The sequence below is a fragment of the Mandrillus leucophaeus genome, unplaced genomic scaffold (assembly GCF_000951045.1).
Source record: "Mandrillus leucophaeus isolate KB7577 unplaced genomic scaffold, Mleu.le_1.0 Scaffold1695, whole genome shotgun sequence".
NCBI classification, from domain to species: Eukaryota; Metazoa; Chordata; class Mammalia; order Primates; family Cercopithecidae; genus Mandrillus; species Mandrillus leucophaeus.
This window is the reverse complement of record NW_012101693.1, coordinates 151,774-154,027: the sequence shown is the minus strand read 5'-3', so window position 1 is coordinate 154,027 and position 2,254 is coordinate 151,774.

Here is a 2,254-nt window from a genome sequence, read left to right as displayed (position 1 = left end):
AAGAGGAAAGTGTATAGCACTAATTGCCCACATCAAAAAGTTGGAAAGAGCAAAAAGAGATAATCTAAGATCATATATCAAGGAGCTAGAGAAAAAAGAACCAACCAAACTCAAACCTAAGAGAAGAAAAAAAAAAAGTCACAGCAGAACTAAGTGAAATTGAAACAAAAATCTACAAAAGATAAAACAAAAACTGGTTCTTTGAAAATATAAACACAATTGATACACCACTAGTGAGCTTAACCATCAAAATAAAGAGAGGAGATCCAAATAAACTCAATTAGAAACAAAATACGAGATATTACAACTGATACCACAGAAATACAAAAGATTATTCAAGGCTACTATGAACACCTTTATGCAAACAAACTAGAAAATCTAGAGAAGATAGATAAATTCCTGGAACTATACAACCCACCTTGATTAAATCAGAAAGAAATTGGAACACTGAACAGACCAATGAATAGTGAGATTAAACCAGTAATTTAAAAAATGCCAATAAAAAAAGTTCAGAACCAGATGGATTCACAGCTGAATTCTATCAGACCTTCAAAGAAGAATTAGCGCCAATCTTACTGAAACTACCCCAAAAGCTACAGAAAGAATCAAACCCTTCTAAATCATTTCATGAAGCCAGTATCATTCTAATGCAAAAAGCAGGAAAGGACATGACCAACAACAACAACAACAACAACAAAAACTACAGATCAATACCCTTGATAAACATAGATGCAAAAATCCTCAACAAAATGCTAGCTAACCAAATCCAACAGCATATTAAAAAGATAATACACCACAATCAGGTGGGTTTCATACTGGGGATGCAGGGGTGGTCTAACATATGCAAGTCAATAAACATTATACATCACATAAACAGAATTAAAAACAAAAATTGTATGGTTATCTCAGTAGATGTCCAAAAGCATTTGACAAAATCCTTTATGATTAAAACCCTTAGAAAGATCTGCATAAAAAGGACATACCTCAACTTAATAAAAGCCATCAATAAAAAATCCACAGCCAACATTATACTAAATGGGGAAACATTAAAAGCATTCCCCCTGAGAACTAGAACAATATAATGATGTCCACTTTTACTACTTCTATTCAACATAATACTGGAAATCTTAGCCAGAGCAATCAGGCAAGGTAAAGAAATAAAGGGCATCCAAGTTGGCAAAGAGGAAGTCAAACTGTTGCTGTTCACTGATGATATGATTATATACCTAGAAAATCCACAAGACACATCTAAAAAGTTTATAGGTCTGATGAATGAATTCAGTAGTCAGGATACAAAATCAATGTACACAGATCAGTAGCACTTCTATACACCGACAACCAACCACCAAGCTGAGAATCAAATCAGGAACTCAACCACTTTTACAACAGCTGCAAATACATATGTATATATACACACACACTTAAGAATATACCTAATTAAGGAGATGGATGATCTCTACAAGGAAACTTACAAAACACTGCTGGAAGAAATCATAAATGACAGAAACAAATGGAAACACATCCCATATTCATGTATGGGTAGAATCAATATGGGTAGAATGTATGGGTAGAGTCAATATTGTAAAAATGACAATACCGCCAGAGGCAATGAACAATTTCAATGAAATTCCCATCAATATACCATTATCATTCTTCACAGAAATAGAAAAAACAATTCTAAAGTTCAGATGAAAGAAAAAAAGAGCCTGAATTACCATAACAAGATAAAACAAAAGAAACAAATCTGAAGCCATCACATGTCCTGACTTCAAACTATACAAGGCTATAGTTACCAATACAACACGGTACTGGTATAAAAATAGATACATAGACCAATAGAATAGAATAGAATAGAGAACCCAGAAATAAAGCCAAATACTACAGCAAACTGATTACTGACAAAACAAGCAAAAACATAAAGTGGAGAAAGGCCACCCTTTTCAACAAATGGTGCTGGAATAACTGGCGAGCAATATGTAGAAGAATGAAGCTGTATTCTGATCTCTTAATTTATACAAAAGTCAACCAAAATCTCAGAAATCACCACTAAAGAACTTATTCATCTAACCAAACACCACCAGTTCCCCAAAAACCTATTAAAATAAAAAAATAGTATTCCATGGTGTATATGTGTTACATTTTCTTAATCCAGTCTGCCACTGATGGACATTTGGGTTGATTCCAAGTCTTTGCTATTGTGAATAGTGCCGCAATAAACATACGTGTGCATGTGTCTTTATAGCAGCATGATTTA